This window comes from Triticum urartu, chromosome 7, assembly GCF_003073215.2.
Source record: "Triticum urartu cultivar G1812 chromosome 7, Tu2.1, whole genome shotgun sequence".
NCBI classification, from domain to species: Eukaryota; Viridiplantae; Streptophyta; class Magnoliopsida; order Poales; family Poaceae; genus Triticum; species Triticum urartu.
Window position 1 is genome coordinate 9,616,350 of NC_053028.1, and position 24,887 is coordinate 9,641,236.

The 24,887-nt window shown below is 41.9% G+C and overlaps 1 pseudogene; it reads right to left on the reverse strand.

The window, feature by feature from the left end:
* Positions 1 to 10,412: 10,412 nt before the first annotated feature.
* On the reverse strand, positions 10,413 to 19,019 carry LOC125518086 (annotated as a pseudogene).
* Between the last annotated feature and the right edge of the window lie 5,868 nt (positions 19,020 to 24,887).

A 24,887-nucleotide genomic window follows, 5' to 3' on the forward strand; every position in this document is an offset into this window, starting at 1 on the left:
ATAAATTAACCAGTAACCAATGTGGACATAGCTCACTGATCGATAATTTAAGTACATAAAGTAAGCTAGGCATTATAAGATATCATGCAATAGAATATTCTGCATCAAAAGCTTCAGATCAGTAGTAGAGGGCTCTGCACATACAACTCCATCGTGTAACAGTCCATAGTTGGCGAACCGGTGTGTGCTTCTCATTTTGTTCTCCTCCTAGTACTTCCTGGACTAGCATTTTTTTCTTGCCATCGACAAGCAGCTATTGTATCGATCTCATGTCTGACAATTGTGGACAATAACACTTTCCTGTCCTTCCCTGCTTTGCCCACCAAATTACTGCCTGTCCTGCACTGCACACCGAGAAGCAGAAAACAGGAAACCATGCCTCTTTAAGTCAAATACACCATAATATAACCAATATATCAGAAATTTCTTTACAGCGAGAATATGATATGCCAGAAGCAAATTCGGGTATCACTAATTGGTGGTATAAGCTAAGCAGGGACAGCGTCTGTTTGCGGGAATCCATCGATAACGTGAATAGATCTACTAATTAACGCAGGCGAGAACGAATAAACCCACTGGGGCAAGGACAAGGCGGGTGAGAAGTAGATCTTGTCTATCACATGGGAGATATATGCCCAACGAGGCAGGAATAATAGATCTGATCCAGCTACTTGCCCTTTTAAAAGGTTCAGCTGATCTGGACTTGCTAATAAACTAACCAAAGTGGAGACAGCTCACTAAACGATAATTAAAGTACATGAAGTAGGCTAGACGCATCTTTTCACATTTTGAGACATCACAAAGTAGAGTACTCTGTATGAAAAGCTTCAGCAGTGGACACATAAATCTATGCAATCAGAACACTAGTAGAGGACTCCGCAAATACAGCACCTACGCCGCTGTGTGACTAAATACAAATGGCCAGTTTGTAACCCCTGAAGCATCACGAGTTAGAATCGCGTTCTTCTCCTTAGCATGCATGTGTGCGGAAGTGGAGAACTATTCTCATGGTGGTGGTCTGGTGGACATGGTGCTTGCCCATCAAAATCATTTTTTCTTTCCATCACCATTGCTGGCCCTCGTGGTTTCCATGAACCACCCACACAGATCTGAAAGCTGTGTCCAAGAATAAAATATGACCCCATTGGTGTCCAACCTGCAGGGAAAAATCATCACAAAATAGAATTGCAAAGAATTAACATATTTCCTTCAATTGCATTCGTACAGCCTAATTACTTTTGAATTACTGTAGAAATGTATGTGCAGAATCTGACGGAGTGCATTCTTGTAGGTCTTGAACTGGTGTATATCACTAAATACTCATCATTGATATAACAACCATCTTTGAAAAGAATGTGCATACCTTTCAGCCAGCACACATCTCTTGATTCATATGGCAGATAGTCTTGGCTGCCTTTCCAAACTTGTTAGCGCTCTTCCATGGTTTCCAATGTAGGCACACAGTCCAAGTTGAAAATTCATATAAAATCCTGCAGCGGCAGGTTGATTGGGCAAGCTTTTTTTAGACCGCTGTAAACGGAACCAGCAAAATGGGCAAGGCTATGGCTAGCACCATTCTGATCAGGCACGACTTTCAGAATGACAAAATCCCTTTCACCTGACATTGTTAACAAACTAATGCCTCTAACTCAATCTGCATACCAAGGCCGATCTAGTTGAGCAGAACCGAAATTACAAATTGCTTTGGCGCAGGCTGGTCCAAGAATGACAAGGAGAGTAGGAGACTCGTTCATCCGACATCCAGATCTTCCTGGACCTGTTGAAAATCTGTAGCCCCTTGAGATTCTGTGCCTCCTCAGCATGCATATCATATCCGTCGTAACTCCTCCACTATCTGAATTTTCAGGAAACACAGTTGATGGCTGTCACTGATGGTCAAATAAAAGTGTTTGCCTTCTCTGTTATGCCTTATGCTCACACGCCCTAGCTCGGATGCAGTATGGTTCACCTTTGGATATCTCCACTGCATAAGTTTTTAGTAAAAAAAACATTTGCGACTGTCGATGCCTGAAATTCACGTATTGGTATACATAGTGGATTTCGCAGATTCGGTGGCGAGGTCCAGTAATTAATTGGACCGAGCTCTAGTAACAACAACACTGAGCATACATGGAACGAACAAGGAAAGCAGAGAAGGAAACTAAATGAATGATGATCAGCAGGCAACTCAGATTCAGAACTATAAATTAGTCCTATGGCGGACTGAGCTTCGCCGGTTTTAGAGAATCGCAGAGAAACTGAAGCTATTGTGGACTGAGGTCCAGTAATTTTGCTGCCTAAGATCTACACTGAAGGAGAGGAGATGTGCAAGGAAAAAAAAAGTGCACCTTGTTCGCTGTGTGGAACAGCTCGGCTCACGCGGTGGCTCAGGCTCGCACAGGCTCAAATGGTGGCCCGCCGTGGCGGCCTCTACGACCAGCCGCGGCCGGCGGAGGCCACCCAACATGAGCGCCGGCGAGGACTGCATCCCGACCACCACCACCATCGTAGATTGGCGGCGCATATGAGAACGGCGTGTAGATGGCCTAATTACTTTTGTACAGCCTAATTACTTTTGAATTACTATAGAAGTGTACATGCAGGATTTGACAGAGTGCTTGCCTCTACTTCTTCCAAAAAAATGTAGCAAATTTCTAGCTGTATATCATAAAATATATAGTACTCATCACTGATATATCAGTTGAGTTATCTGCATGACACCAAGAAACGTCTCCCGTTTCTACACCTTTTCAAATCTCTTAGTGCTGTTCCGTGGTCTCCAATGTAGCCAGACAGTCCACCCTTGGTGACTACAATAAGAACCTGATGAACTAGCGTGTGTGCTTCTCATTTTCTTCTTCTCCTAGTGCTTACCTGTCCAGCATTCCTTTGGTTTGGTATCCATTTTGTGAATTCCTTTGGTTTGGTTTGGTGCGTTTGGTCTGCATCTAGTGTATCGATCTCAACTCTGAAAAATGTGGACAATAGTACATTCCTATCATTCCTTGCTTTACACACTGAATTACTGGCTATCCAGCACACCTAGAAGCAGTGAACAGGAAACCATGCCTCTGTAAGTCAAGCCACCATATATAATCCAGATATCAAAAATTCCTTTACAGCGATAATATAATATGCCAGAAAGCAAATTTGCATACCATTAATTGGTGGTATAAACTAAGCAGGGACAGTGTACGTTTTCAGGAATCCAATGATCTGGCTACGCAATTCATGCACGGGAGAACATCAACAGATCTACTAATTAATGCAGGCAAGAACGAATAAACCCACTGGGGCAAGGACAAGGTGGGTGGGAAGTGGTTATTATCTACTCCCTTCATCCCAAAATGAGTGTATCAAGCTTAGTACACCTTTGTACTAAGTTAGTGCAAAGTTGAGACGCTTATTTTATGACGGAGGGAATATCACTTGGGAAAGACGCCAGCTGGTCAACGAGGCAATAGTACATCTGATCTAGCTACTTGCCCTTTTTTATGTTCAGCTGACTGCAGTTGCTAATAAACCAACTAGTAACCAATGTGGAGACAGCTCACTGATCGATAATTAAAGAACATAAAGTAGGCTGCTAGATGCATCTTTTCACATTTTAAGATATCACATAACTCTAGAGGACTGCGCAAATAAAACGAACAGTTTGTAACCCCTGAAGCATCACGAGTTAGAATGTCGTTCCTCTCCTTACCATGCGTGCAGGAGTGGAGAACTATCATCATGGTGGTGGTCTGGTGGGCATGGTGCTAGCTTGTCAAAATCTTTTTTCTCTCTCTCATCACCATTGCTGACTCCCATACTTTCCATGAATCATCCTTGCAAACCTGAAAACTATGTCCAAGAATAAAATACGACCCCATTGATGTTCAACCTGCAGGGAAATCATCACAAAATAGAATTGCAAATCAGTAACAGATTTCCTTCAATTGCATTCATATATTACGTAGCAAAAAGGAAGAGATTTTGTACAGCGTAACAACTTTCGAATTACTGTAGAAGTGCACTGGCGCACATCAGTAAATACTCATCACCTGACAACCACAGCTAACTCCAGTAAATTCCCTAGCCAGCAAACATGGCTGTAATGGGAACAACCAAAATAGGCGAGGCTATGGCTAGCACCATTCTGATCAGGCACGACTTTCAGAATGGGAAAATCCGTTTCATCTTGTGGAAAGTATAGGATGGTTGAATATTGTGTTGTTGTATATTGATCTGACTCTCGTAAGGGTATATATAGAAGTACAATAGGGACAGAGACTTGGAGTACAATGCAAGATATTATTTAAACCAATCTTATGTCTAGTTGTGATTATCTCTACACAATTATATTTCTAACATTCCCCTCAGTCGTAACGGGAGTGAAGTGGACGATTGCGACTGAATTTGAAGTCTTGCGCTTCGATCGTCTTCTCCGCTACACCATCATCTACTGCGTCTTTGATGGGTCGGCACCTAGGGCGGTGACTGCGTCCCCTTCTGATGCCTTCCTTGTCTCTTCTCTCTTCCCTTCCGCAGTCACAGCGGGAGTGGCGTGAACACTGGTGACGACACGGACGCTGTTTACTGGAGTTGTTGCCGATATGTTGTTGTAGACCAAGCCATTAATGTTGATGTCGAGGTAGCCGATCATGGTGTTGTAGCCGTGGTCGAGGTAGTCGTGGTCGATGATGTAGTCGTCGTGGATGATAAAGCCGCACAAAGCCGAAGGCGCAAAAAAAAGCGCTATGACGGAGCTGCAGACGTGGACGATACACCTTGCGGATGTCAGAGGGTGTTGTCGGCGATGAGTCCGCCGGTTTTGCCAAGACCGGGGGAAGTCCATCGAGCACACATCGGTTTTGCCAGAACCGTGTGGCTGTGTAGGGTCGTCAGTGTAGTGATGCCGTGTCGATGCAGTCATGCCGTCGTGGATGACACGGTCGATGCCGTCGTCGTGACGCGGTCATTGCCGTCGTCGAGGTCGCGTCTTGCAGAAAAGTATGTCAGAGAACGCTAGGTGTCCATCTTGAGGACGAGGCGGCGGTGGTGTTTTGACAAAAATGTTGGTGAAGACCACGTTGATGAAGACCTTGGCGATGACGTTGCAGCGATGTGTCGATGATGATGCGTCGTTTGAAGGCGTCCCTCCACGGCGACGAAGTGTCGATGTCCTGCCGTGTCAAAGAAGCATAGTTTTAAATAGCGCGCTAAGCATCTTAGCGGCGGACCTTTTCCAAATGCTATAGCGTGCTATTTAAAATGTTTGTTCATTTGTTTGGATCAAAGTCTCTTAGCGCAAGACCTTTTGTAAACGCTATAGCGGGCTATTTAAAACAATGCAAAGAAGTATGTTGGCTCCTAGCCTGGCGTAGTCGTACAGGTTGATGTCGTTCGGCTCGACGCAAAGGCATCAGTGTAGCCGTGCAGTACAGATCGGCGACGGCGGTCGATGCAGCCAAGGAGAAGATGATGTAGCTCAGCTCGATCAATGAAAGAGTGGATCGTCCTCAGTGCGGGTGCAGGTCGGCGGCTCGGTGTAGATGAGGCAGGTCGTGCACGTCTTTGCTCATGTCCCGCGAGGGCTGGAGTCGAGCAGACCTGTTACGTGTCGCTGAAGCTCTCGGATGTGGCTCTGGAGATCATGGTCGCATATGGGTATGTGGGACGTGCATGGTTACGTGGCCCACGATCTGGTTGAAGCTAGTTGTGGAGTCAAACCTGACAATAGTTTGGACTGAAACTCAAGTTTCAGTTCAGTTTTCATATGGTCTGCCTTTGGATGGACGAAACGGGCTAAGCTCCTAAACTAATTTGGTTCGGTCTGGGCTTTACCCATTATTGGACTGGTTTGGTCTGGTCTGGACAGAGACCGGTCAGTCTCAAACAGCTTCGACCCATAGACGCAGACCAAATAGAGCAACTGGGTTAGGGGTCGCTGAGCCATCGCTGCTGTCGGCTGGATTTCTGGCCATCGCCTTCATCTCCCTCCGCTTCCATCCTCGACCGCAATGGAGTCCCCCGTCGTCCGTGCATGCTGCGTGGTCGTATCTCGTCTAGTCGTATCTGGCTATGCGAGGAAAGACGGCGACCGTGCCGTCGATTGGAGGGGTCTCCGACCTATTCCTTGGGATGTGAGGTTCACCACGGCCAGGCTGGTCTAATCGGCACACCGGCGAGGCTCGGCGTGGTGATTGATCGCGCAAACGAGAAATCACACTGGCCGCTCGTGCTCTGGCCGCCGCGAAGCTCTGAGGTGAACTGTTAGCACCATCGTGCCCCCACGCCAGTCCGCGCCGTGCCGCCTCTAAGTGCCACGCCCTACACGCGCGCGGACCATCCTCTGCCATTGCTGCAGCCCGCAAGGGCGTACGCCAGAGTGCGCAGTTAGGGGAGCTGCTGCCACAGCTCGTCTCAGTGTGCAAGGTGCGTCCATGGCCAGCGGTTTTTCACGGGGCGCTAGAGGTCGTACCAGTTCGATGACCGGAGGTCCGTAAGCTGTAGCTTCGTCGTTGTACTATCAGCTTTCATTGCCCACGTGCGTATGGTATGTGCACATTCAGGGAGAAGATGCATCGATAGGTATCCACGTGAGTATATGCACATGTCCATAGTTTGAAACTGTAGGCTGAAACTGTATTTGTGGAATGGACTGGATTGGTTTGGCTTGAAAACACGAGCAGTTTGGTTTGGTTTGGATTATATCAGATATAGTTTGGATTGGTTTGGTTTGGATTATATCAGATATAGTTTGGATTGGTTTGGTTTGGCCGGTGAACTCGTGGATCCACGGTTTGGACTGGATTTGGATTGGATTAAAAACTATTCTCAGGTTTATGTGCGTTTATCTCTTGGCATTTTAATCCCATCGTTTATATTTGGTAAAAAAAAAGGGGTAGATCCCCCCAAAAAAGTTAAAAATGGTTATTAAAAAAATCTTTTTTTAAAAGGCAATAAGAATATATATTGACTGTTGTACAATTTTAGGTTTCAAAGCTGATTGACTGGTCTACTCGCACGTAAAGTTTTGTGAATAAATGATACTCGTGGTAATCTTTGTGAAAACAACAATATCAGACCTCCAAATTGCTTCAAACATGTTTTTTATAGCACTAATTTTGTCTTTTTTTGCTGAGAAAACAATGGATACCATTTCTTCGCCAAACATCACACATGTGTAGAACATCCAACCATGTTTGTTACTCAAAAGTTTAGAATTGTTTAATTTGTATTACTATGTTTCTAATTTTATTGTTTATATAAGGTGTGTGTGGACCCATGTTCCAAAAGTATATGTCCTAGTATCTACGCCAATCTAACACAATGAAACCAATTGAACACCAATACATGAAGTAAAGTGACCCTTATTCCTTGATGCCCTACCTATCGTGCATGGCTCGACATCTATTCTAGGAATTGGTTGTAGGTTGTACCTTCTCCCTAAAAATCTTGGCGCCCTGGCTCAGTACCGGTTTCAGACCTCTCACGGTGGATAGTAATCATAGTGAATGATACACTTCAGTTATTACTAACCCATGACTCAATACCGGCTTCAGACCTCTCACTGTGTTCTCGTTACTGCCAGCATCCCTTGTTATTTTAACAATGCATGGGATCAGGAAAATAGGATCATCAACAATACATGAGCTAGTGTTAGAGGCGAAACTAGGGATCTGCTTGGTGTTCATTATTCTACACATGCAACTGAGTTTTCCTCTTAATCTCATATTCACGAACCATTGAATTTCTAGCATAGAAATAGACACTTTAATAATGAACACAGAAACATATTAACACATTTACTGTTGCCTTTAGGCATATTTCTAACAGTTGATGGTGTGGGTGATGATGAAGCACTAGTAGAAAACAGGGCTTTGGTCACAGCGCAATATACACATTAGTCCCGGGACTAATGTGAGCATTAGTCCCGGTTCGAGCGGCTAAAGGCATTAGTCCCGGTTCAAATGGGCCTTGGGCATCGCACCCTTTATTCCCGGTTCATATCTCGAACCGGGACTAAAGGGCCCATTTCTCAAACTCTACCCCCCCCCCCCCCCCGGTATCGTCATTTCAGTTTTGAAAAAAACAAAAAAAATGATAAGAACTTCAAAAAATAAAATCCTTCGAAATGTAGTTATATTACTACATCTACTAGTTAGGAAAATTTAAAAACTTAAATTTAGACATGTTTTGCAAAAAAAGTGTCATGAAAAAGTAAAACGGCTATAACTTTTGCATACGATGTCGAAAAAAACCGTATAATATATCAAAATGTTCAGCACGAAAATCCGCATTCGATTTTGACTGCCTACGGCCTGTTTGCAAATTTTTAGAATCCTCAAATTCTAAAAGGAAAAAAGATATGCTCAAATTTTAGTTTTTTTTGAATTTTGGTTAAATCTCGTCAAACTATGGCCAAACTACGTATTCAAGAAGTATTAGTGTTACTACATAATTATTCAAGAATATTAGTGTTACTAAATAATTATTTCATTTTTTTGAATTTTGGTCAAATCTGGTCAAACTATGGTCAAACTACTTATTCAGGAAATATTAGTGTTACTAAATAATTACTGGTTTTTAGAATAATAGTTTCAAACTCAAACAGTGAAACGTGTGACTTCATGCTCAAGCTAAACTCCTGAGGGTTAATAGTATTTGATATCTTACTATTGTCAGGAAAACAACAAGTGCAGACTTGGAAACGAGGGGGAATAGAATCCGGAAGTTAAGCGTGCTTAGGCTGGAGTAGTGAGAAGACGGGTGACCGGCTGAGAAGTTAGATGATTTGGAATGATGAGGAGTGATTAGAGATTACAAATTAAATTGAGCAGTGATGAGGAGTGATTAGAAATATAGCAGCCACGTGGAGGGCCTTTAGTCCCGGTTGGTATAAACCGGGACTAAAAGGGGAGGCCTTTAGTACCGATCCTTTAGTCCCGGTTCCAGAACCGGGACTAAAGGCCCTCTAGAACTGAGACAAATGACCATTTTTTTCTACTAGTGAAGATGGTGGATCTTGATGTCATGGTATCGGTGCTCGAGTTGATGTCATGGTGGATGCCCTTCTATCGAATCCCTTTAGAATGTGAGGTTTCTAGCATTGTTTCGTGAGGAGGAGCCTCTCTGTTCGTCATCCTTCAGATCCGATTACACAGGGTGGAAATAACAGGGTGCGACTATGGGTATGAACGTGTGCGCTTGTACAATTGGTTGTCTATTCTCAGCGCCAAATAGGAATTGCCTATTCTCAGCATTCCGACGCCGTAGGTTCGAAGAATGTTCACAAATACGAAAAATGTTCGCTGGTTAAAAAGGTATTCATCAACTCAAAAAGTGTTCAACAGAACACAAAAAATCTTCTGAGTTCCAAAAATTATTCTCAAAATTTTTTAAAAAAAATCCAGGTTCAAAACAATTGTTCACGTGCTTCAAAAAATGTATGCAATTTCAAAAATGTTTATTTTGAAAGTGTTTACAAACTTGAAAACAATGTTCAAGAGTTTTAAAAATATTCACGATTTAAAAAATGACATGTGTATACAAAATGTTCATGATTTCAAAAAATGTTGAGTATTAAAAAAATGTTCATGATTTCGAAAGATGTTGCCAAATTTGAAATGTGTTTGCAAATTGGAAAATAAAAATATACTAAAATAGAAAATGATAAAAGGAAGAAGAAAGACAAAGGAAAAGGAAAACAGAAAAGAAATATAAAAACGAAAAGGAAAAAAGATAAAGAAAATATGTAAAAATTCAAAAATCAAAAGAAAAAAAAGATGGTTCAGGAAGGTTCTTGAACGTTCCCAAACCCGGTGGAGATGAAATCCAAAAAAGGCTGGCATACTAATACCCAGTGCGTGAGGGGGGTAAGCGTCAGGTCTCTCGCTGGCGACCTGCGCGGCAAATAGGAATCGTCATGGGTGCAGCTACAGGGAGACGTGGCAACATCACGGAGGAAGCTCACTATAATACAGTCGGAGAACTTAAATTTGCAGCTAAAAATGCGCAGAGCTTCAGATGAGTAAAAATGTGAGTGTGTTGAATCGATCCTGATATTAAATCGCCCACAAGACACCAAACATAAGACTATGCAAAAGTAATCTCTAACAAAACTACGGAATTGGGATTTCCCTTTTTCTTTTAGCTGCTTCAATGTATAAGTAACAACCTTGAACACATGGTTGATTAAAACTTGGACGTTGTCTTTAAACTCATGCGTGCAGGAAAGGCAGGACAAGAAGTCTCCTAAATGATCCCTAAAGTACCACAATATGGCAAAGTTTGCATCTTGGATGGTATGTCCAAAATTTAACTTTTTATGTGGCACTATGCCATGATAACACAGGAACAAGAAAATGCCTCAAAATGATCATTAGTAAGCATACCTAATTCCAATTTGATGTGAAAGGAAATTCCGACAAAAAATGTAAACCATGACATTTCCTCATCATAATATGAATGTGTGCAGTATGAAAAAATGGCATTGTAAAAATCACGATTAAAACAACATTGGCAACGTTACAATGTGAGTGTGCTAAATCGTTATATTAATTGGGTCCGCAAGGACAAAAACAAGACAAATGAAAAGATGTTTGGGCTGCTCGGTGGCAGCAGGTGGCAAGCATAGACGAGCCGGCATGACCAACCATCAAGTAATGGTGCCATTCCTTTGGATATCCGTCAACTTAGCGGAATAGCCGACCATCATTATGCTTTCTTCCTCATGCTCTGTATGAACAACCAATTTCACCAGCTTTTGCCCGAACTAACACTTAACTGGATAAACCTTTAAGATCATATGGAGATGCTTCTTTTGAGCCTAGGCCGCCAAACTCGCCGGGTGATGGCTTTTCTTCATAAAGATCTGGCACTTCTTCAGCATACTGCGACTCTTCTTCCTCGTACTCCGACTCTTCTGTAGAATACTCTAGGTTTGGGATTGGTTCATAATATAATATGTACTGGTACCTTTCCCACTTTGCAGGGTGCGTGGAAAAACTATCTTTATCGAAACTGCAAAAGAAAGTCATTTTTCTTTTAGCCGCTTCAATATACATTTAACAAGCATGAAACATAGTTGATTAAAACATACATGTTAACTGTAAACTCATGTGTGCAGGAAAGACGGCACAGGAAGTCCCCTAAATGCTCATTAAAGTACCACCATATGGCAATATCTGCATCTTGTATGGTCTGTGGAAAATATACAATTAAATTCCAGATAGCACTATGCCATAATAACACAAGAACATGAAGAAAATGCCTCAAAGAAGTAGTGGCCATACCAGATTTTGATTAGGATGTGAAAGGAAATTCCGGCAAAAGGTAAACCATGACCATTCGTTCTCATGATATGAAGTCCCCCTCAGGGGCCATAGCCACCACTTATAGAAGTATACCGGATTGAAGTCACGATCGCATTCAGCGATCCAGCCCCAGGTATATGGAGATTGTAGAACGGGTTCCATTGAATCATCGTACTGAAACTGATGTATCTATGCACTTCCGATATAAATCCTTGTCGACTGGTGGATGACATCATGCAAGGGTGATTTCTGATGAATGCCTTGAATGTTTGAGATGACTCAGCACCTGATGGCATTTCCCTCATAGTTTTCAGCAAATGGGCAACGTAAGCTATCTTTGCTTGTGAATAATCCAGTTTCATCATGCACACTTTTTCAAGTACTTTACCCAAAGCTTTAATGTCATCCTTATATCCACTCGGGGTGAAATCCACAGCAAGCGCATGCAACCTCCAATTCCTCCTTCAGGTAACTTTCAGACACATCCTGCTGTTGGGTTTGGAGCAGTTCAGTTTGGTCAGATGGGCAATGATGCTTTGGGTAGTTATCAGTATTCTGGAACTAGCAACTCACCTAATCAACAAGGACAGGGGTATGGTTATACTGGTTTCAATTCAAATCAATCTGGTACTAGCGCTGGGCCTGCAAGTATTGGGAGCAGATCACAGATGACATGCTATAAATGTGAGAATACTGGTCATGCTGTTAAGGATTGTCAGACTGTGTTATTTTGCATCAACTGCACCAAGGATTCACACCTCTCGCGCAAGTGCTCTTTCCTGTCACAACCTAAGCCTGTTGCCAGTCTGGTTGGTAGTGCTGCTGATGGTTTACAGATGTTCTCAGCAAGGACCGGAAAGAAGCCGGAGCCAGATAAAAACAAGCAGGCCATAGCTATTATTACTGTGAAAAATGCAAGACTGACTGCGTTACAGCTTGTTAACTCTCTCAGCATGATGTTCCAGTAGGGATGGGAGTGGCAGGCTAAGCCTTACCTCAGAGACAGCTTTTTAGTCAAATTCCCTTCCGTGAATAAAATCGATGAAATGAAGGCGTACAATTTCTTTGGTCTGATTGGAACAACAGCTAATATCAAAGTAGACAGATGGACCAACTCTTCAACTGCAGCTTTCAAACTGTATGTTTGCTGGGTTAGAATAACAGGGGTTCCCGAGACACTGGAGCACTATCAAGGTTTTTGTGAAGCTGGCTCTCTATTGGTTCAGTTCTGGAACTGGACATGGAGCTCTATAGGCAATGTGGAGTTCTCAGGGCTAAGATTGGAGTTATGGATCCTAGGAAAATACCATCTAGCGCTCCCCTGAATGAAAGTGGTTTTTCTTCAACATATACTTTGAACTGGAAGACATAGTGGAGGAGGGTGGTCCTATGGAGGGTGTATCTTGGTTAGCTATCCTAGTGGTCCTGATTCATCTCATAACGCTACAGAGAAAAGACCGAGAGAGCAAAGTAACAATGAGGAGGTGGGATGTAACAAATCTCCCAAACATGGTACTGGGTCTGGAAAGTCGGATAAAGGAAACACTTCAGTTTCATCAGAGGTTGTGATTCCGAGTCAATACGAACTTGATAAGAACATGGTTGCTGAAAATGAGGTGAGGCAAAAATTACTTGACAAAAAGCAGGATGCTGAAAGAGTTCTCTCTGGTGTGGAGCAGGTTAATGCTGAGTTTGCTAATAGCGCTGCTATGTTGGAAGATTTCACAGAAGTGCCTGACAGCCAAAAGGAAGAAGAGTTTGATTGCACTCAAGACCTCAGATAACTTTGCTAGGAGGCTTGGGGATTAGCACTCAAAAAGTTAAAGAAATCAATGCCATGTTGAGAGGGAGATGATTGCGGAGGAAAATGAGAATCTGCTACTAGCACAAGATAAGGAAAATAGGAGCCCTTCTCTCATTAGCTCCACTCAGGCCGTGACCGCTCCCGGGAGAGAAGTGAATCAGAAGCAAACTCCCTTTCTCACAAAGTTGACGTATGTTTACAATACCCCTTACAAGACCTGTGTGGTGTCGATGCAGTCAACAAGCAGAAAATGAGGGAGGCTGAAGCTAGAGTTCAAAAAGCAAAAGATAGGCGGCGCTTGATGAAGCTGCTAGGAGAAGGAGTGAAAGGCATAAGAATAAAGATGAGGGGCAGACTATGGACAAAGGCTACCGAAATGGCAAAGAAAAAAAATCTGGAAATGGCACCAGGTACTAATACACCTACTGTTTTAAATACAATGCCTAGTTTCATTTCTCACATCACGCGATGTATTGGTGTTAGTCTAGGTAAAACTCCTGAGGAAATAGATTGTACTATTTCTATGATCAAGAGTTTAGAGAAAAGCAGAAGTGACTTGTTCTTTGCTAATAAGAGAAAAGAAAATGCTAGAAACATGGATTTAGAATCAAAACTAGAGAGTTTTGATCCAGATGATATTAGAATTTATTATCCAACTCAGATCCTGATGCTGAGGAGGATGAGGAGCTTAGAGATGAATTAGTGTTATTATCTTCGTTGTATAAATCAAGAAATAGAAAGACTGGCACTGGTGGATTCAGTGTTAAGCCTAAGGTTAGATGTGATGTAACAAATGTTACACAAAATTGATCGTTTTTATGGCGGGTCTATTTTGGAATGCAAGAGGGCTGGGTGAGCCTGAAAAGAGAAGATTTCTGAGGGAATCTATCTCGGAGCATAGTTTAGAGTTTATATGTGTGCAAGAAACAAAAAAGAAGGACTTTGATGACTCTTGGTTGGCTGGAGTAAGTGGTAGATTTACTTATATTTGGCTATGGCAGCCCTCTGAAGGTGCTTCTGGAGGGCTGCTTATGGGGGTTCGGGAAGATCTATTTGAGGTAGACGTCTGTATTGCAGGGTACATACATGACCAGAATGGTTATTATGGATAAAAGATCAGGATTCAAGTGGAATCTGATCAATGTCTATGGAGCTGCTCATGTGAGGAATAAGGAGGAGTTCCTGATGGAGCTAGTGCAAGCTCTGGGGTACAATAAATTGCCCTGTGTTTTTGGGGGCGATTTTAACTTAATTAGGAGAATTAACGAGAGAAACAAAATTAAAAAACTTCCAAAATGGTCTTTTTATTTTAATTCTATTATTGAGCATTGGGGCTTAAAAGAATTAGATTTTTCGGGGAGGAGCTATACTTGGTCGAATAATCAGGAGGATCCGCTTTTTGCTAAGTTGGACAGAATTTTAGTAAGCTCTCTTTGGGAGCAGCAATTTCCTTTAGTAACTGTCAGAACCTTGGTGAGAGGGGTTTTCTGACCATGCAGCGCTTCTATTACATACAGGGATTAAGTCTACTATTAATCGCAAGCCTTTTAAATTTGAGCTATGCTGGCTGTCTAGAGAAGAGCTCCCTGATATTGTTAATAAAGTCTGGAGTTCCACTGTACGTAGAGGTAGTAGTCTTGATTGGTGGCAGGATTTCATGCGAAAATTAAGGAGAACCCTTAAAGGGTGGAACCTTAATGTAGAGGGTAGATATAGGAGAGATAGAGATGAGATTGCCAATAAGCTTGACTTTTTGGATAAGAAAAGTGAGCTCTCTGGGAGTTTCAGAAGCTGACTATGTTTTGAGAAATAAGTTGCAGAATGATTTGAATAAGATCCTTAGGGAAGAGGAGATTAAGTGGTACCAGAGGTCTAAAGAAAAAGATATTAAGGAGGGTGATGGTAATACGAAATACTTCATGATTAAGGCTAGCGGTAGGAAGCGTAGGAGTAAAATTTTCAGATTCATCCAGGATGAGGGGATCATCCAAGGGGATGAGCAGCTCCTTAAATATGCGACTGATTTTTATAAGAAGCTCTTTGGGCCTGTTGAATTGCTTCCCGTCTCTTAAACATTCCTCTAACTGATATGCTTTCCGATGAGGACAAAAGTAAATTTTGGCTAGTAAATTTACATTGGATGAGATAAAAATGGCAGTTTTTTCTATGAGGCATAATAGAGCTGCCGGTCCCGATGGTATGCCTATTGAATTCTTACAAACCTTTTGGCACCTCATTTGCAATGATTTGCTGAGTCTCTTTCAAGATTTTTATGATGATATGATTGATATTTCTAGGCTAAACTATGGGGTAGTTACATTGTTAGCTAAGGGTCAAGGGGCGGATAGGATTCAGATGTATAGACCTATATGCATGCTCAATGTCCCGTTTAAAATCTTTACCAAAGTCTTAAACAATAGAGCTATGGCTACTGCTCACAAGACGATTTCTAAGGTACAATCTGCGTTTATCAAAGGGCGTTATATTTTAGATAATGTTTTAGATAATGTCGCTGTTCTCCATGAGACGCTTCACTCACTACATAAGTCTAAATGCGCTGCTGTTATTTTTAAGGTTGATTTTGAGAAAGCTTATGATAAAATTAATTGGGACTTTATGCTTAGTACGCTGAAAATGAAGGGGTTTCCTGATAAATTTATTCGTTGGACAAAAGCAGTTATTCATAATGGTAAAGTAGCTATTACTTTAAATGACTTGATTGGCCCCTATTTTGTTACTAGGAAAGGATTGAGGCAGGGGGACCCGTTCTCCCCCCTATTGTTTAACCTTGCTGCTGATGTTCTTGCTACCCTGGTTCAAAGGGCGCAAGAACAAGTATTTATTAAAGGACCCATTGCTTTGGTGCCGCTTTATTGAAACAAGAAGAATATGCTCAGATTTTCATTTGTGCGGTCGGGGACTTCCCCTTTACTTATTTAGGCCTTCCTTTACATTTTAAAAAGTTGCATAATGCACATTGGAAACCAGCAGAAGAGAAAATTGAGAAGAAGGCAGCAACCTGGCAAGGGGGTTTGCTTTCAATGGGTGATAGGATTACACTCGCTGAGACTTGTATGAGTAATGTTCCTAGCCATTTGCTTTCTTTTTTTAAACTACCTAAAGGTGTAGGCAAGAGAATGGACTTTGTTCGTGCTTGTATGGTTTGGCAAGAAAGGGATGGAGTGAGAAAGTATCACTTAGTCAAGTGGGTGGACGTATGCCAACCTAGAGACCAGGGGGGTCTGGGGATTACTAATTTGGAGATTAAAAACATCAGCCTCTTATGTAAGTGGTTATGGAGATTAGAGAATGAGGAAGGGGATTGGCAGGAAATGATTAGAGCCAAATATTTGAGTAGGAAAACTCTGGTTCAATGTGAAGCATCTCGGGTTAATTCCCATTTTTGGAATGGGTTGTTGAGTATAAAGGATATCTTCTATTCTTGCTGTCAAAGGGTGGTGGGTGATGGTTGTAAGACGAGATTTTGGGAGGACACATGGCTGGGGAGAAAGCCACTTTGTCAACTTTTCCCCCGCTTGTATAATTTAACTTTATGTCAACATGTTACTGTTGCTAAAGTCTTTAACCAGGATTTTGATTGTATTAGATTTAGGAGATGTCTTTGTGGAGAAACTCTTAAAATGTGGAATGAATTACTTGATATGTGTAGTCAGGTTACTCTGTCGGAGGAGCCTGACAGAGTTAAATGGCTTTTAACTAAATCTGGATCCTTCTCGGTTAAGTCGCTTTATCATTACCTTATAGCTAGAGTTGTTGCTTTTCCTTTTAAACTTCTTTGGAGGATGAGGAATACCTCTAAAAGTAAAAGCGTTTATATGGTTAGTGATCAAAGGGAGGATCCTAACCAAGGATAACTTATCTAGACGAGGGTGGAAAGGACCAAATTTCTGCGAGTTTTGTGGCGTTTCTGAGAGCATTGATCATCTATTCTTTTCGTGCTCTTGTGCTAGGTTTTTATGGAATGTGATATGTGGTACACTAGGTAACCCGAAAATACCTTTATCTTTCTTTGATCTTTGTCAAAACTGGATACCATCCTATTCTGGAAAAGATAGGGCTATTGTTTCTATTGGTGCTGCTGCTTTGATATGGACAATTTGGAAAACAAGGAACAAATCCTGTTTTCAACGTGTTTTCCTTTCAAATCCTATCAATGTAATATTTACCCTGTGTTCTTTGTTGGATTCATGGATGATTCTACAGAGAAAAGGTGTGCAAAAAATGCTTAGGGAGGTTTCCAAGAGGCTATCTCGGGTAGCAAATGAAGTCTACAGAAGAACATATGTGTGGAATCCTTCTGCGCTAAGACTGGGTTTTGTGTCTACCTGAAATTGGGCGGTTCTGTAGTATGTTCTGGTTTTAGATTTGCCTATTGCTTTGGCTGATGTGCAATCTGTAAAAAGATATTTAAAAGTCTGTTCTCTCTCCGGTAGTGGGTGATTTGGCATCCTATAGATATGGTTATATGTCTAGGATGTAGGTTGCTTATCAGTTGATGAGGTGATGCATCAGGTCTGATGGAAAAAAGTGGTGTGGTGGTTGTATCTAGACTTCTATTTTCTTAATGAAAATGGGGGCCATGTGGCCCTTTTATCGGAAAAAAAATCAATCATGTAAGTATCTGTCGATGGTACGTATATGATATTGTTACAATCAAATTTACCAGCAAAACACTTGTTCCCTGTGTGATACAAGGATACCATTTCAAACAATTTTTGAAATGTCTGTCTCCCCAGCTTACTTAACACAGATGTTAATCCCTTTGTCTCGAGCCATTCATTTTTGGACGGCAGTTCATTCATCCGGTCCAAAAAGGACATATAGTCCTGTTGAAGATAGGGCCTATAAGAATTCTTATTTAAATATATCATAGACCAACTATATATGATTCTCCAACATATATAATAGCTATGTGCAGTCATGTATCTACTTACTTTCCAGGGCCACCACCATGAATCGCAGCGAATGTTGTAATTGTAGAGCCGGGGACAACACCTTCAAGTGATTCTTCCAAGAGCAATCTTCTTTGTTTAACCTCATCCCAACAATGAGCCACGAACTTGAATAGAATATAGTTGCCTTGCGAGAATGCCGAATATACGGCCGATTCTAGGGTAGATTCACGAGTTACTTGAACAGATATGAGTTGCCCACCAATACGAACGAATAACTGGAACTACATATGACACAAATAAATAAATAAAACTTAAATGGATATGTATGAACAAACCAAAGTATATGAAAAACCGAAGGGCCCCTGGGCTAGAAGCCTAGACTGAGAAGTTGCAATGAAAAAACGGTAAAAAGAAATTAAAATAGGCAACTAAGCAGTTAACGCCATGAAACATGCGTAACTTTTTCATATCTATTGATCCCATGGCCACATCAAGATGATACAACTCAGCGCTGAGCTCACTCACTGTCCTTTGCAAAGGGATCAATTAGCAGCTCGCAGAGAAATTAAGGGCAATTAACTAGCTAGCTAGACTAGAAGAGTTGTGCTGGCAAAAAGTTTGACATGTTGCTGCACCTTGCTCTGCTCATCCATACTACTCCTACTAATTAACCACAGCCAAATCTATCAGCCCACACACAAAACCAATCATTCAGTACCTGTGAAGAAGAAGGCGTGCCGGAGTCAACGCACTCCGTCATGTCCGCTCCGACCAGCTCCCACGGCGCCCCAACCAGGGCGGACTTTCTTCCCTTTCTCTGAGCAGAGAAGAATCCACCCATTTTTCCTCTCTCAAGAGAAATAATTCCAGACTCTTCTTCAGCTCCTCCTTAAGCTGTCGATCAGTAATTCCAAAGAACAAAAACCGGAGGAAAAAGGTCCACGCTTGGTGTGTAAATTAATATTCCCATAAGCCGGCCATCTGCCATGGGGGCCATGAAAGCTGCAGCTTAATTTCTCTTTGGCACTCAGCTTTCCCGCGAGTTTATTAATAACCAGTAAAGTGGACCTGGTAAGTATTTTGCGTTGGAGACCTTATCCAATCCAAGATTGCTTACAAATTGATGTGTGGAAAAAGATATACAATTGCAACGTGCTGAAATTCAACAACGGAGTACTTTGGTACACATACTGCTGCATTTTTTTTTTGACGTGCACATATCCTGCTGCTAGTTGTTCTTTGTCTCCATAATGAAATCCATTAAAGATAGAAACCATTGACCAAACAGAAACAAGAAGTATACATCCTGTGAATAGGACTTGGTCATCCTACGTACCTCAAATATTCTAAATGTATATATCTCCACTCTTATAAAAATAGAGTTGGTGATGATGGTGTGCCCCCCATCCTGCAATATAGGCCGTTCGATTTATATCTGACGGATAGGAAGGAAACTATGACAATTTTGTAAAAAGATACCCACACCCCTCTCCATATTTGCAAATAAGGCCTTCCCTCGTTTATCATTTTCTCCCACAAGATAAACTACTCATACAAATGCATCTTGATGTTCCGTGCAACGTATGGACATCTTGCTAGTTATTAAAAACACTTAAAGTAAACCATTTGAAAAGCATTAATCAAGTATTTGAAAAATGTAAAATGTGTATAGAAAAAATGTTTCTCATATATAAAGAAAACAATATCGGAACTTTGATCATGTATATAGAAAATGTTAATAAAAACGGTTCCTGGTGTATACAGAAAATATACATTGTGTCTGAGAAAACATTGTTGCCATTAAAGAAGTTAAGTGGGTAGTTAAAAAAATTTAACCATGTATTTAAAAAAGTGTTCAAAATTTGTATTTGAGAAAATATGTACATTGTGTATTTGAAAAATGTTGAACGTGTGTCAACAAATATGTTTCACATGTACACTTAAAATGTACATTGCGTACCGAACAAAGTAGACATGTGCTGAAGAAAAGAAATAACTGATGAAAACCAACAAAGAAAAATGAAGAAAACCAACGAATACCCGAAGAAACAAATAAAACCAGAAAACAATCAATGAAGATAAATGCAAAAGAATGGAAACAATGAAAACGGAAAAAGTAACAAAGGAAAATAAAAATGAAAAAATAAACCCAAAGAAAAACATAGAAATTTAGAAAGAAAAGGAAAAACACGTGAAACTGAAAAAGAAACAAAGAAACCAGAGAAATCATAAGAAAAACAAAGGAAACCAACAATAAAACAAAGAAAAAATGAAGGAACTAACGAAATCAGAAAAAGAAACAAAGGAAACCAAATAAAATAGAAAAAACCAAAGAAAACCACTGCAAAAGAGTGAAAACTGAGAAACAAACAAAGAAAAATGAACAAAACCAGATGAAAACCAAAAAAGAAACAAAGAAGACCAAAGAGAAAAAGCTAGTGAAAACCAAGAAAGAAATAAAGAAAACCAACAAGAAATGAAGAAAAAAGAAAACAAATCATTGAAAACTGATAAGGAAACAAAGAAACCAACATAAAACAGACAAAAACAGTGAAGAAATAAAAATACCAAAAAGAAAAAAGTATCATGAAGAAAAAAGTATCATGACCGACTGACAGGCGCGGAGCCAAATTAACAGCCTGGTCTCTCGGCCTCAAACAACTGGCAATGACAACTAATGTTTGAGAAAATGTTGTCGATGAAATGTGGACAGGGACTAGCAGGAGATCCCAAACGGTACCAAAGTTGTTGGCTGGTAAGTCTTGCCGGTTCTGAAGTTCCTAGATGCAGCCATCCATTGCAGCCGAGCCACCAATGTCCTGATTGTTCATACACAATTTCAGTGATAGCACCACCAAAAGATGATTGCAGTTATCTGCTAGCTACGACTAATCAAACCGGTGCTCATTTTCTCTCGTAACTAACACAGGCCTTGCCAAAACTTCATAATATATATACAACTAAAGTGCTCATTCATCATACATGAGATAGATAAGCTGAGCAATCTAACCTGCCGGTAGCTACTGAACCAACAGTATGAACATTAATTCACACGTACCTCCAGAAGATATTCAATCTAACATGATGAAAATTCCTGATGATCTGAAGCTACACATAGAAGTGTACAACAGAGCAGGGAAGGAGCAACTAGAAAGACCAGCTCAGACATCGAATGCCAATCATAAATTCGCATGAGCAGCTGTAAATAAAAATGAACAGATCTGAAGCAGCAGACCCAACAAAAGTTTCATCATGCAAGAAAACTGGCCGTGGCACATGGAACACTGCATCAGGATTCAGGTATGAAACCCAAGTACTGCAATACATCACATAACTAGTTACCGGGGTGAATCGTAAAACAGAACTTCAGTTACATGGTGTGTAAGAGCACACAAGAGATAAATATTACAAACTTTACGAACATAGTATTACGTAGTCCAAGAGAGGGTAGCAGAACAATACAACAATAAAAAGATGCATATTAGACACTACTTTCGGCAATTGTTCCATCAATGAATAATAGCAAGAACAAAAAAATAACTCGCAACACAAGTACAGAGTCCACCGTTAGTGATAGTGGCACCAGAGCACAGGAGGTGGTGGAGAGCGAGAGGGCAATGCAGCACCAGCCTGTCAGAGCATCTCCAAGAGCGCAACAGGTGGCAGCGAGGTACGTCCGCATGAAGGTCACCACGGCAGCGGCAGCTACGCCACGGTTCCAGTGTTCATCGGAGGCGGCAGCACCAGCATGAAATGCATCATCAGCAGTTCAGCACGTACCGGTACAGCGGATCGACATGGGGCAGAGAACACGATGCCATGTGCCGTGCACACCACGGTGATCCTGACCACCAGAACCGATCGCACACAATCGCCATGATCACCGTGCACTTCAGCACCGACTGTGTCCATCGTAGATCAAATGATCATTTCTAGTTCTTCAGACAAATGTTCTCCATGATGGCATGATCTGTCAAAATAGTAACTGTGTCCATTCCATGGGTGGCAGCACCCTGCCTTGTGTCAGGTTTCCTCCCAGGATGTCGCGCCATTGCTGCAATGCAAATATCTCAAACACAGGACACTGAGTGGGTGAATAGAGACTGAAAATCTCTGTCAGAAACGCAGGACTCCAGAAATTATGGTGTGCAGGTAGAAAGACAAAGATCAGTTGGTTCTTATCTCATCCCATCAATTCGAGATGATCCTTGATGACCAGCGACTTGAGCCATGACACTTTCTCCCAAAAAAATCCAATCATCTGCCAGGATGCATGTAGGTAACACCAAATTCAGTCAAAAACCCTTTCCTTTTCCCCTTTTAGTGACAAAATATTGCACTTTGTTTCCACGAGCTGGCGCACTGCCTCCTTTAGGTTCATCCAGAAAACCCTCTCGCACAGGCGGCAGGAGTGCACTTCTTTTTTGACCGAGAAGGCATGAGCAGCCTCCTGCAATTCTGTATGTGTCATTTTCTCTGAAACTCTGAACTTGTCAACAACACTTCCGTTCTGGGTCACCTCATTGTGTTCGTCATGTCGACCTGACGCACGCCGGGTGCGGGAGAGCCGTTTCCTCCTTGGCGCTCTCACCGGCATTTTATCTGTTGAGACTGTTAGGGCACTTGACGCTCTTGCACAGCATCTTGTGGTGCAACTTGCCAGACTTGTGCATCAGACAGTCAGATAGTTGTAAGTCTGATCTCCTCCCTGGCTGTCCATAATTGTTCAGACCCAAAAAAGAGCACCCCTATTTCACATTCATACAAAGGGAAAACAAAGAAATAACCATCATCTGCTACCTAGGACTAACAGTCATGATAAATTGGGTGTCACGATAACAGGGCTCATTCATAATAAATGTGATAAATAAACAGAGCAGGGAATCCTCATTTTTACATATCGCCCAAACGGCAAACAGATCGCTTTCACCATAACATCCACAAATTAAGGGCATAAAAATAATTAAGCAACTAGACAGACCAGCACAGACCAAAGCACATCATCGTCTTTCTCAACTGACACTGTCATGTGAAGTATAAGACAGGGTTGAACTGTAGTCTGTTGGATGAGCCAGTCTCTGGCACGGCACCTCCCAACAGCTTGCAGGAAACTTTGACACAAATTGAGTATCTGAAATGAAAGATGAAACAAAATTATTATATATCACGAAAGACTACATATATTGAGAGTGCAAAGGTAGCCGACCAGAGCTAACGTACCTTTCGGACTATTTGCAGGTGAGAATCCAAATATCACTTCAACTAATGTCCTTCCAGCGGATATGCGCGATCTTGGGCCAACTTTCTCCATTAGGTGCTTGACAGCTATCCTTCAAGAGGCGACAATCGCTTACACGTATGTACTGGAGGGAGGATGGCAGATCTGGTAAAGATGACATGTTGGGGCAGCCACAGATGTTGAGCCCGTCCAGATTGGAGAAGCACTTCAAATTTGTTGGCAGGGAAACCATTTGACAATCACGGAATTTCAAGTCCTTAACATATGTGAAATTTGCGGGTTTCTTCCAATGAAACGAGTGGTTCCTTGCATCCACGAAGAGATAGCGCTGCTGGAACTGTGAAACCTTCAGCCGAGAGCATGTTGTTGAGTATTACAGGACTACTAACTTCGAGTGAGTCCTGGACTCGAAACTGTGAGATACACTCAAGGGTGAGTTGAGGAACATCAATCAATTCTCCACGGTGAAGTTGCAAAGAAGACAATCCTTCGAGCGTACATAAATCTGGCAAGCTATGCAGTGAGAATGATTTAACTGAGGTGAGACTACCAACAGACAAGCATGTGGCGCTTCTGCAATTCGAAATGATAATCCAATCCATGTGTGGCCAGTAAGCACAGAGGAAGTCAGATGCAAGCACACACTTCTGTATACTGAGGCTCTCAAGGGATAATGGCAAACATTCTGCTCCACATGCCAACTCTAAAGAAGGGCAGCCAATAAATGCAACACTTCTAAGAGAGGTAGCAGCTCGTAAGCCCCCTAATGACCTGAGACACCAGCAACTTTCGATGTACAAGTTGACAAGTTCTGTCAAATGCTGGAGGACCTCTTCCGAAGGAAGTGTAGTTAGAGTCATAATATCTACTAAGGACAAACTTTTCAGTGAAGCCAGACAATCAAGGCAAACAGCTAAAGCTCCATCTGTAATACAGCATGAAGAAAGAGAAAGTCGACGAAGTCCTGATGGTGGAACAAGCGGCAGCCCAATGCTACTCCCATACGTGAGTCTCATCCTCTGCTTGTGACAGCATATCCATGCCTTGATGACATCCTCTTTCACCAATACCTCATCCTTCTCTCTTTCTAGAGCACTCTCAAGGTCTTGAACATGCGACACATCATCATGCATCAACGTCATCAGCTGCTTCAGAAATGAATGTTCCTTTGAGAGTACAAACCTAATATGTGATCCTGAATCCACTTCCCAAATCAAACCAAGCTGTGATGCCAAGTGGTCCGTCCCCATGATTTTCTCTCTCTGATCATGATGCTGCAGCTCATCGTTGGAAATAAATATAAGCAGTCTTGAGGCGGGCAAGAAGAGGAGCGGGCAGTGGCACTGTACTCCTGGACAAGTGGGCTTGGACACGGCAACATGCTCACGACTGATTGAGCTGAAGCAAATGATAGTTCCGGCGACCAGAAAGGACCTAGCAATAGCATTGCTGTAGCAAGACTGCAGACCACACTCACTTTTGCTGTTTTCCAATCAAATCCAACAAGCCAAATGTGAATGCACGCGCCATGTTTCCGCGTGGGTGAATGATTCGATGGCTCCAGCGGCAGTATATGGTCCTGCTAATCTTGATTGAATAGTTGGAGGTTAGAGCAACTCCAACGGGCC